Consider the following 13,299-nt stretch of genomic DNA (forward strand, 5'->3'; position numbering starts at 1 on the left):
CAATCATTAGTTTTATACATTAAAGTAGTTAAAGCTTTAAAGGTTACATCATTTAGTTCGGCTTTCAAAAGTTGGAAATATTCCATAAACAAATTGTCTTATTTTTCGAAGAAAAAAAAATGTACCTTGCCCTACAAACAAACTGGTGGGCTGCCTTTTCTTTCTTCCCCCAAATCACTTCTTAACCACAAGTTCCTTGAACTTAAACACATTCATAACCCAGAATCTTGTATACCTTCAAATTAGGGACCAAACTAAAGAGGAGCAACCACTAGTCTTAATGCCCATGTGAGGTAACGAGATAAGTCCCACGTGGAGTAGCTAATGTTGACTGAGTATTTTGAGATTGTGGGCTGACCTTGGTAATCAAAATAGAACTAATATATGATTGAGATTGGAATTAATTGTGTGGTTTTTTAGGTAGAATTGGATTTGATTGGACCACTAATTAATCTCCAAGTACCTCAAATACACAGTAAATTGTAGCATTAGAATTTACATCTATCAAAATCTAAACCTCGAAAGATTGATCACCGTCCCTACACACAATCAGTTAAGTGAATGTCCATGTATTGATAAGTTCAAATTTTCACAATTATTAACTATTAGAAATTTTTAGTAAGTTAATATTTATAACTGCAACTAATTTGTTTGTGTTAAGTGATTTACCTCTTATTTGAGTTTTAGTGCTGATTCAAGTAAACTCTTTGAATAATACACGTTACAATTTATTTTGAAATAAAGTAAATATATATACTAATCACATTATTCACACTCTTCTATCAACATTTTGCATCTAAATAAGGGGTGTGCACGTTGTACTTTTGTGTCGGAGCCAAAACCACAAACCGCACCGCATATGTGGTTTGACGTATTTATTTATTGTTATGTAATTATTCTTAAAATAATTAAGTTTAACACTGGTTTACCAATTTTTAATTTCAATCATAATTTTTTTTTTTTGAAATATCGGGATTTTATAAAGCTCAAAGTCTATCAAGCTACAAGGCCAGGGAAAATAAAAACAAGTTACAGCTTACAAAATTTTGAAAGGGCAATAAACCCAATCCACCCAATTACAATTCCCGTAGCCCCTATATTAATCCAATTAAAAACTATAGTAATAATGTTATCAACCAATTTTGCAGCCGACACACAAATTTTATTGAAGATTTTATAATTACGAGCTCACCAAATGCTCCATAGGTATCCATAGATGATAGCTAACAATATCTTGCGCTTTTTTATACAATTCCCCCATCCTGCAACAAAAGTAACGAGCTCAGCAACCGAAAAACATTGAAGTCAGTGGCAAAAGGGAAGCAAACAAGGTGATTCGTGTCATCAACCCTATCAAAACACCCATGACAAGCGTTAGAGAAGATATAAATTCCTCGTCGTGAAAGGGCAACAACGGACGGGATGCAGTTGATACAAGCACGTCAAATAAATAAGACAACCTTGATAGGAACTAACTTTATCCACACCATAGGACCGCTTATCGGGGTCGAAACTTTGGGGGAAAATGACTTATTAAGGTAACTAACTATTTCAATTGTCCATATATAGGTAATGTTCTTTTTTTTGTACATATTAAGGTAACTAACTTGTTTTGTTTGTTCACATTTAGGTAATATGACCGGCTATCACCTGTTTTTGCTTATGTGGCATTACGTGGCATGGTGCATATATGGGAAAATGACTTATTAAGGTAACTAACTATTTCAATTGTCCATATATAGGTAATGTTCTTTTTTTTATACACATTAAGGTAACTAACTTGTTTTGTTTGTTCACATTTAGGTAATATGACCGACTATCACATGTTTTTGCTTATGTGACATCCACCTGGCATATGACTTGAATACGTTACACCTACGTGGCATCCACCTGACATATGACTTGTTTTGTTTCTTCTTCCTCATCTTATTCTTCAAAACAACAAGATGAATTTCAAGCTGATCATCCATGTGATTGCGGTTTACCATCTCGTGTGAAGATTTCAAGAACTCCTGACAACCATGGAAGAAAATTTAGAGTTCGTTAAAACTCGATGGTAAATCAATATTGTTGAATATGTTGCAGGAGTTCTTGAAATCTTCACACGAGATGGTAAACCGCAATTGATAATCAGCTTGAAATTCATCTTGTCATTTTGAAGAATAAGATGAGGAAGAAGAAGCCATCATCGATCGATCTAGGGTTTAGAATTAGGGGTGGAATCGTATGACACAGTTATAGTGTAATCGAATGAAGACAAAATATGCACCATGCCACGTAGGTGTAACGTATTCAAGTCATATGCCAGGTGGATGTCACATAAGCAAAAACATGTGATAGTCGGTCATATTACCTAAATGTGAACAAACAAAACAAGTTAGTTACCTTAATGTGTATAAAAAAAAGAACATTACCTATATATGGACAATTTAAATAGTTAGTTACCTTAATAAGTCATTTTCCCATATATGCACCATGCCACGTAATGCCAGGTGGATGCCACATAAGCAAAAACAGGTGATAGCCGGTCATATTACCTAAATGTGAACAAACAAAACAAGTTAGTTACCTTAATGTGTACAAAAAAAAGAACATTACCTATATATGGACAATTGAAATAGTTAGTTACCTTAATAAGTCATTTTCCCAAACTTTGGATTCAATCCAGGTCCGAATATCATGAACAAAAAATCCCCACTTGATAACTTGGATTTCCAAGAGTCTCTCTCACCAAGAAGAATTAAAATTTCTTATTGTAAATTAACACAATAATATTTATATAATTTATAATCTTATGTTACAATTAACATTTCTTATTGTAAATTAAATTTTCAATCGTCAACTGCTATAAAATATTACAGATGAGTTTTAAAACCCATTTTATATATATATATATATATATATATATATATATATATATATATATATATATATATATATATAGAAGTTAAAAGTTAGAAATAGTAAATTTGTATATTTTTTTTGTCAACTTTGCTCTTATTCTTGATACTTTTGGTCCTTACAATCAATTTTTTTTTTCATTTTTAGTAAACTTTTAATATTCAAAGTTTGGCCACAAAACATTAAGGAGTTAACAACTTTGGTCATTTTTCTAAAACCTTGTTAACTCCAACCCTTTAATTCCTTATCCATTTTGACATTTTTGGTCCTTACAATCAAAACTATTACATTTTTTCACAAAAAACATAAAAAATGGCCAAGGGCAAACCCGAGTTTTTCCGCTAAAAGAGTCAACAACGAGTTAGGAATAGTGAAACTCACAGTTTTTTATTATTTTCATCATTGCACTTTCTGTGTCTACCATTTTTTTCTTCTGATATATTTTTTACATATTGGTCATCATATTTAACTTTTTGTATTTTTTCTGCCCTCTATCTATCCGTCTCTGACTGTTTAACCCAATAAAAATAATTTAAAGTCAACTAAAAGAGTCAACAACGACGCCAATTAATCTATAAACAAAACACACTTAAATCAGACGCATACGCCTCATGCGGAGCACGAACAACATATCTAGTTATTATTATAATTTATTGATATCAAAGTGTATATATATATATATATATATATATATATATATATATATATATATATATATATATATATATATATATATATATATATCTCTCGCATGTTTCAGTTAAAAACACTAAAAAAGTCAAGACTTAATCAAACAAGTCTTATCTTATTATTTTGAAATTAATTTTAGACAAAATTGCAAAAATGGTCCCTGTGGTATGTCAAAACTAGCATGTTTGGGCCAAAACAGTTTTGGCTAGCATCAATGGTCCAAAAGTTTAATTTTCTTGCAAGTTTGGTCCAATTTGGTTTGAATTTTTTTGGAAAGACGATTTTGCCCTTATTATTTAATTTTTCATTTTTGTTTTATTACCTACAATTAAAAATAATTAAAAATAAAACAAAATAAAATAAAATACCCTATCTCTCTCTCTCTCTCTCGTTTCTTGCTTACTACTATCCAAAGAAGAAGATCGAGTGGTTGTCACCGGCCTAGGCTGCCCGTTCGCCTCCCTCCGGTCAGGTAGCACCACCCCAAACACCCGATTCGATCGTTGCTACCCTCCCTTTGAACCTAGACAGATGCCAACGAGAGAAAGGAGATCGAGATCTGAAGTTTGGGTTTCTTGACGATTAGGGTTTCTTGGCGGCTATGGTTTTCAGATGGAGGGTTTCGCGACTGGAAATCGAGGGGAAGACACCTCGGATCAATTTTCCTCGGCTGTTAAGCCTCCGACGAGGTGGTTGTCATCGATCAAGGGGGTCATCGATCTGGGTTACATCTCCACACCACCGCCGGATCCTCTAGCTACAGACTGAACATATTTGAAGGCGACGAGCATGGTGATGGGGTGTAGCAGTGATGAGAAGAACAAGAGAAAGGGATATGATTGGCATTTGATTCAAACACCGATTCAGAGAAGCACAAGAGAGAGGTACATGATTGGCATTTAATTCAATAATTGGAAAGGACGCAAACATTTCTAGGTTGTAAATCGTAACCCTTTCATCTATAAATCGTAATCTTTTTAACCTGTACTGATTTAGGGTATACGGTGTCTGCGATTCAGGGAGGGGGATAAAAGGGGTGTAGTTTACCTTCGTCTTTATGTTTATTGAGTTGTTTGTGTGCTTATGGGTTTGAGTTGGGCAATTCATAGAAGAAATTGATTCTGATGGTAGTGATGGCAGTTCATCAGAAATCGATTTCTTAGTTTGTGAATATGATGTTCTTGTTCTTGAACTCAGGAAAAACCGAGTGTTCTTGATATTCATATGCATATATGAGTGTGTATGTGTTTAGTCTGTTCGACTTCATACAATGAATTGAACAAAATTGATAAAAGTTAGGGTTCTTCATTTTACAAATCCACTACCAGATTTGTATTAATTTTGTTTGTAGAGAGAGAGAGAGAGAGAGAGAGAAAGAGGAAGAAAGAGAGGGAGAGAGAGAGAGAGAGTATTTTATTTTTGTTTTATTTTTAATTGCTTTTTAATTACTGATAATAAAATAAAATGGAAAATTAAAATATAAGGGCAAATCCGTCATTATAAAAAAGTCCATAGGAAATTGGACCAAACTCGCAACAAAACGAAACTATTGGACCATCCTTGCAAGCCAAATCTATTTTGGACCAAGGTGCTAGTTTTGACATACCACAGGGACCATTCTTGCAATTTTGTCTTAATTTTATATATACATAATATTGTTGTGAAATACAATATGAATATAAATATATATGATTATTTACATTTATGGATAATCGTAATATAAAAGAAATTTATAATAGAACTATAAATTAAAGTAGTGTTTTCACCTCATCATTTTATTTAATATTTTTATTTGAAAGTATTCGTGTGTCTCTCTCTCTTTCTCTCTCTCTCTCTCTCTCTCTCTATATATATATATATATATATATATATATATATATATATATATATATATATAGTGTGAGATCTATTAAGAACTCATAGTTTTTCCAGATTTAAAGTTGGAGCATTTGATCAAAATTATCACACTAAGGACATGATCATCATTTTACAAATCTCATTTAATGTTTACTTTTTTGTGTTATTAGAAATATTAATAAAAATATCTAAGAATTAACATACTAAATCAAATTTTCTTATCTTTTTTAAATACATAGTTTTAAATTTTTTTTAGAAAACATGAATTTAAAAAAAAAAAATTGATTTTTTTTTAATTGCGATTTTTTAAAAACAGTAAATTTTTAAAATTCAATAAATTTAAAAAATAAAAAAATAAATAAAAAACTATAATATTTAACCAAAAAAATCAACGTTATATATATATATATATATATATATATATATATATATATATATATATATATATATATATATATATATATATATATATATATATATATATATATATATATTCAAGTGCATATATGCATATTTCTTATGCTTTAATATTCATAACTAATCATAAAAAAATGCATTTTTATTTACTAATTTATAAACAAAATTTTATAAGTATTTTATTTAGTACAAAATAAAATATAAAAAACAAAAAATGCTACAAAATTTCAAAGTTTTCATGTCTTCGTGTCAAGGTTTCCTTATTTTATTCAATTTATCACTTTTCACCTCTTTAATGTTTTCCACAAATTCTTTCAAATATACAAGAAAATTAAAAAAAAAATTTAAAGCAAGAACACTCAATATATATATATATATATATATATATATATATATATATATATATATATATATATATATATATATATATATATATATATCATGTAATATTTACATGTGATTATATAATATGATATTCACATGTGATTGTATATTTTAAGATTCAAATATGAAATTCACAATTAAAGTTAAAAAAATAAAAATAAAAGTAAATAACGAAGAACACTCACATAAAATGCATATGTGCATATAGATGTAATTCATATATGATTCGCTTATCATTTACAGGTGAATCACATGTGATTCATACGTAAATTACATGTGATTTACATGTGAATCACATGTAATTCATATATCAATCATATGTAATTCATATTTGATTCAATTGTAATTGACATGTGAACTTCATGCATTTTTTAAAAATTCATATGTGAATTAAATATTATTTATATGTGAATCACATGTGATTCATATGTGATTGACTTATGACTTATAGCTGGACAATTATTCCCAAAGTTGTTTCCAAGCTCCTAGAGTAAGATAAGCATATACAACAAAAAAAGTGATTTAGAAAAAAAAATTAAAATAAAAAAACCCCAATATTCTATAAGGGAGAATAGTTAGAAGGGAGTTTCAAGAACTTATATCAGTATATTGCATAAATTGGATATATGATATAAGAAAATGATATATCCATAATGAGATATTTTATATCACAATATACATGATTTTTAAAGGTGATTTAATTAATCTAACTTTATTCACTTTTTGATCCACAATACAATTATTAAATTGCTATAGGTAAAAGTATAATAATAAAAATGAGTGATTATCTAGCATGCGTTCAATCAAGAAAACATATTCCTTCTCTTTTTGAAGTCACAACTGTGAGAACAAGGAATTTGATTGCGTAGGGACAAGGCTCAAAAACTCAAACCTTGAGTTAATTCTTTAGATCAATGTCTGTTTCAGATTAATAGTTCCAGTCAAGTCTGGTAAGACCAGTCAAGACTGAATATGGGAATCAACAAAGTACTTCAAGTATTAAATATGATACTATGAATATGATCAAAGTAAAGACAATAAATGAACATAAGGAATGTTTGAAATAATGATTTGAGAGAAAGGTGTAAGTGAATTAAATGTGAAAATATCTATCTTTGGTGGAACAATCCGTCTCGTGGTTTTCTCATTGAATGCTCCTTAAATAGGAGAACAAGTTACATCGTACTAACCAAAAATATACATAGGACTGGATAATAGAGTTACTCTTGACACTCTGAGTATCTAACTCGACAAAAGACACTAAGTCCTATGATACGTTACATCAAACTAAATGACAAAAGTAATTAATACAGATGGATAAATTGATTCAGACATAATCTTCATCCCCCGAATTCATTCACTTCGTTTGGAACACCTTCTCTTGAACATAATCACTACTCCGGACATAAGCTTTACATCCAACCACATTCTGATTCCAGAATATTTTCTCTTCGGAACTGAAACTGACTTCGGAATTTTATTGGGTGATTGCTAGAGGTTCACTTTTAGGTTCTAACAATCTCCCCTAAGTGACCTTAGCAATCAAGTCAGCTCAATTTTCTTCTTACTTGATAAAACATAAGCTCTGAATAACCAATCTCTAACTTCAATATACCATTGCAACTGACTCACAAACTTCGCCTTGATGTTTTCTGGTGCTTCTGACTTGGATGTACGACCAATGAATTTATGAAGAGCTTTAGTTGGAACTAGGTGTTTGTCAAGGACTTGGAAGAAGTCCTTCTTGTTTGTCTTTCTTTTCTTGTAGGAAAACCCTAGCACTGGCTCATAGATGGGCCCTTCAGCTAGTAACTCAACTTCCGACAAAACGTAATCAATCTTGATAAGGTAGTTTTTGGTTCCAAACAGATTTGCCAATTCATAGTCGCATCGGCAAAATTCAGCTACATAATCCTTGAGGAAGCCTAAGGCAGCGTGATAAGCTCCCATGCTGATATCATTGATTTGATGAGTTCGGAAATGAGTAGCAATGGTTAGGATGTCGTTAGGATTAATTGTGGGGAAATCGACATTAGAGATGGTTCTTTGAGTTGGTTTGTTCCGGATGATGTAGAAATAGAATAACACACAGTTGAGTTCATACTTGGTCAAAATCTTCCTTCCACACCCTGATATTTTTTTATCCTCTTTCTTGGCCACACTTCTTTTTGAGGAAGTGCATGTTTGGAATAGAAGGTCTTTAGTCTTTCACGCTCAGTCCAGATGATCAATTTCGGATCATCTTCAAGGTGGAGAGGGGCAAACTTGGTGTAGTACTTGCTGTAAGGAGAGAGAGGAAGATCAAGTTGGCCTGAATCCTTGTTGGGAATGTCATAGTACATGAAAGGTACTATATCCAAATCATAAATGATTCCTTCACATCAGAGAGGTGAGAGCCCAAGCATCAGATTAGGATTGTCTTTGAGGGCTTGAATTCGGATGGTTTCCTCGAGTGCTTGATTGATTTCTTCTTGGGACCATCCTGATTTCAGATTTGGAGGAGGTCCGGAATGATGAGCTTGATGAACTTCCGAAATATACTTTTTACCCTTGTCTTTGTTGAGAATAGAAATGATATGTTGCATGTTTTCATCAATAGTGAATTACAAAAGAGAGGATCAAAAAGGCTCTTTCGGAATGTCATCCGGTTTCTGGAGTGGATAACCTTCATCAATAGGAGCAATTATGGGTGTAGGAATTGGACGTAACATAGATGTGGTGGCTCGGAAGGCATCAACCTTTAATTTGGTTTTAGCCTTAACTTTTTCTATGCTTCTTCGAAGAACATCAGATAGGGTAGATGGCCAAGACGACAATGCCACAATGATGCTTTATCCATACTATTGGAAGAATTCATACATAACACATCATTTCCTAGGTTATCTACTGTCACACCCCAAAACCGAGAACGGTGGAAACGTTCTGGGGCGGAGGACGTCATGTAATGTATCACAACAAATGTAATATAATAAACAAGCAACAACAACATCCATTACATTATAAGTAAAGTTTTAATACATGTGTGTTCTTTCATTGTAGTAAGACACCAAAAATATACAATCAAAATAAAAGACGAGATTTGTCTACTCCGTCTTCTCAAAACCTGGCCTCCATACCTGTCTACTGATGACCTGAGAATACAAGTTATTTTGAAAGCGAGTATCAGCTTTAAAGCTGGTGAATTCATAAGTATATAAGTGTCATTGCCTTGTTTGTGAAAATCTGTTATAAAGGCCTTGTAAATCGTTAAATGAAAATGTTGATGTACGTATGAAAAACCCTAGAAAATCCCTTATTTCCTATCAGTTTGAGATGTAGTCTTCTACCAAGACCCGAATGTTTTGTAAGTAAAATGATAGTTTTCCTTTAATTGTTTAGTACTAAAGTACTTAGTCTAACTCATCGTTTATGTGAAAGAATCACAAAATAAAGTAAACAGGAAAATGTAATACTATAAGTGTTGTCACTGGGTACTAGGACTAACACAACATATGTAACTGTTATCCCGAGGTACTAGGGTTAACACGACCTATATAACCTAATGAACATCTGAAGATTATCCAATTGTCCTCTGTAGCAGCAGCAGGGGGAGGAAGGGTTAGTCCTTGTAAAGGTACTCCTAGTATAAGTAATAACCGTAGGCATCCGTAGATGTTCATTACCTACTGTTGCTAACAGATGGGTTCCAGAATGGTTAGTCCCGTCCATATATCCCAAGGTACTGGGGATAGGGGCCCATCTAGGTATCCCGAGGTACTGGGGATAGGGTCCTATTCTAGATATCCCGAGGTACTGGGGATATGCAGGAAGATTTACACAGAAGGTACTAATAAATCATCCTCGCAATTCGAGGTACAAGTATTCAGGTTAATGTACATAATTAAGTGTATCTACGTAAAGGTACTCATGTAATACGTTCATGTAAGCGTGTTTATGTATCATGTAAGTATATGTAAACGTACTCATGTATCATGTAATCAAATGTAAAGGTACTCATGTATCAGGTAATGTACTGGTATAGACTCATGAATGAACTGACTCTTTTGTGATTCCTTGTAATAGGAATTATGTTTGATATCTCCAAATTATCCCTATGATAATTTACTGGAAGGTAATTGGTTGTTCAAGTAGGTTTATACACTCTTACTACTCAAGGGTGTGAGAAACTAAATGAAAACTGTAAACTATAACATCAATACATATATAAGAATATAAGTGTACATGCATAGTTTAGTTCAATAATGTACAATGGTTTTATAAGACATCTTATGGGTTTGAACAATAATTAAAAATGATTGATGTCATTTTAATATACATTTCAAAGGTAAAACAATAGATAACAATGAGTTTTTAAGATTTAAAACCATTTCATGCATCACATTTTGTAGTATGTGAAATCTGTTAAATGACAAACACAGTTAGAAAATACATAACAATGATTTAATAACATGTCCGTTTCTACTTGTATCCCCCCCTTTAAAGCATTTAAAATCATTTAAAACATTGATTAGGGGTATGAGCTCACTTGATTGAAGTGGTTGATTTGAAGTAGTCGAGAGAAGAATCGAGCAGAAGTTCGACATGAAGAGTTGAAAACGCGGGAAATCTTGGGATTCTCGGGAATCTCGGGAATCTCGGGAACACAAAACCTTCCTTCGGGACTTGAAGGTGAAAACCAGGGCTTTGGGAGGGCTTCGGGAGCTTAACTGCAGAGTTTCAACACGAGAGATGGAAGAATGGAGCACCTAAACCCGGCACCCCAAGAGTTCTATTTATAGGGGGAATTTCTGTTGTGCCACGTCGTGGCTAAAGTTGGCCACGTTGTGGGGAGCAAGCCTTATCATCTTCCGTTGATTGGACTCCCTCAGTCACTTGCCGGGTCGCGGCCAAGCTGTGCCACGTCGTGGGGGCCTGACAGCCTCGGATTTTGGACCCCGAACTTGTAAAATCCATAACTTTCGCGTACGACCTCCGTTTTTGACGTTCTTTATATGCACGCGTAGCTGAAAACATGATATACAACTCCAGTTTAGACTTCATTGGCTAATTTTGGCTTTATTTTTAATTATTTATTTTTAACGGGTCGGGACACGGAAATTTCGTTAAAAATCCATAACTTCTTCATCCGATGTCCGTTTTCGTTAGACTTTTCATCGTTGTACTACTATTGTTGAGACCTTTGATTCTAATTTAGTTTGTTTTGGCCAAAAGTCTCTCGATCTCTATTTCAAGTTTTTAGCTATCTACTGCTATATCCGGATCTTGGAAAAATCATAACTTCTTCATATGAAGTCAGATTTGGACGTTCTTTTTACGTATGTTTACGGTTTAATGTTATCTACAACTTTCATTTAGATATTTAAGGCTAAAAACTATTGTATTGAAACTTCACATTTTTCGTTTAATCGATGTTGCCGGTTTTGCCGAGAATCTTCGGTTGGTCATAACTTCTTCGTTATAACTCGGATTCTAGGGTTCTTTATATGTACGAAAACCTTGATACGATTCCTACTACTTTATTTAACCCAAATAAGATTTTAGGAAAGTTAAATTTTGACCCAAATTTGACTTGCGTTCCATCATATTGCCTCGAAATATCGGGTTGTCACATCATCCCCCTGTTAGAGGGAATTTCGTCCCAAAAGTAGAGTTTAAGCTGAATTGATACTACGTTACGGATAGAAGTTTAATTTGATCTTTGCGTTTCTAAGTGAATTCAAATCCTCGCATGGCCTTCCAGTGAACCTTTCACTATCGGGGAACGACTTTGTTTCTTTCGTTTGCCTTACTGGTGTGATAACTCTTCTTGGTCGAATGTATGTTGGATGTTTTGTGGACTGTGAAATTAGTACACCTTGTACCCTACAAGTAGTGTCTACAGATCTTCAGAGCGATTATCACTGCTCCTGACTCAAGATCATGTGTTGTATAGTTAACTTCCTGTGTCTTAAGCTGTCTTGAGGTATTTGATTGTTACTTGGATTGGAGTTATTGTTAACAATCCCGCTAACATTCGCGTTGTTAGCGTTAAGGTGGGTCAGAACAGCTGACACGACAGCCGAGACTCTAGCTTGAAAGGTAGCTGCATCAATCTGAAGAGTTGGTGTTTGGTTGATGGGTTGATCGTTTTCCTTTGGCGACATGATTCTGTTACATGGAAAGAAAATGAATTTGTGAGTGAGAATGGTTGAACCTGGATGTACTTTGATCGCTTAAGTAAGGAGTAGAAGTATGTTCTTGAAGTTTTGACCTACATCTCTATGATGCAGTCCTAGTACAGATTAGAAGTATGTTCATGATAGTTTGACATACATCCCTATGATGCAGTCCTAGTTTAGAGTAGAAGTATGTTTGTAGAATGGTCTTTAAACGTTTATCGTTCAAGCCGAGGTATTATAGGTTGGTGGATAAAATGATCCAACCTTTAAAAGAGGCTTGAAAATAATTTTGAAGTTAAATTACCATAGTCCAATAACTTGACTAGATGGGGTTTCAGATAGACTCCAACGGTAGTAAAATGAAGGTATTTGAACAAAGAGTAACACGGAAGTTAGTCGACTTTCGATATCATTGATTTTTAAGATGTAATAGGTTTAGGGAAATTGACCTTGTTGTAGGCCATACATCATATTCGGAGTAGAAAAGTATTTGATAGCATAAAGACTTAACTAAAAGTACTTATAGTACAAGGTAGTCACATAAAAAGTACTACACAAAACATAGATAGGAACACGGTTCTTTAAAACAAAGAAGGAAGTAAGGTATCCCCTACTGGCGACGGTCACCCCTATGGTGAACCCTTAGTTTGGTTAGTTGGTGTTTCATATCAAGTAGGTATCTCTCGTACACCCTCTGGCGTACTTGGGGCTCTATGACTTTGGCTCGGGTTTTAGCTAGTGCTTGTAGCAGGGTCTCATGGTTTCTCTCAGATCTCTCACTAGTGATCAAGGCGATTGGTGTGAATGGTATGCATTCTTGCATTGGCATTAACCTCTTTGATACGTTGAAAAGTCGTCCTGCTCTGAATTTTGTTTCGGGAAACTCTACGGA

This window comes from Lactuca saligna, chromosome 6 (genome assembly GCF_052625555.1).
Source record: "Lactuca saligna cultivar CGN05327 chromosome 6, ASM5262555v1, whole genome shotgun sequence".
NCBI classification, from domain to species: domain Eukaryota; kingdom Viridiplantae; phylum Streptophyta; class Magnoliopsida; order Asterales; family Asteraceae; genus Lactuca; species Lactuca saligna.